Here is a 296-nt window from a genome sequence, read left to right on the forward strand (position 1 = left end):
TTCAGAGTTTGAGCAGCTCACTTAAGTATATTTGCATGCAGAGATTTTTCAAAGCAAGTTGCTAGATTACAATTCCACTTGAAGTTAATATATCACAGAAGTTATTACTTATTTTCCCGTGATTGTGATAACCCAAAACACTTTGTAATTATATGTTGCAACACTAAGCAACATCTAGTGCAATTATATCTATATCAGTAATTACGAAAACATCAATGAGAACATTAGTAAAAGTCGTAATTATGACATTATCTGCGGTTAAGCGAAGCGGAGCATAAATGGATTCAACCTTAAGA

The sequence above is a fragment of the Penaeus monodon genome, chromosome 28 (assembly GCF_015228065.2).
Source record: "Penaeus monodon isolate SGIC_2016 chromosome 28, NSTDA_Pmon_1, whole genome shotgun sequence".
Lineage (NCBI taxonomy): Eukaryota > Metazoa > Arthropoda > Malacostraca > Decapoda > Penaeidae > Penaeus > Penaeus monodon.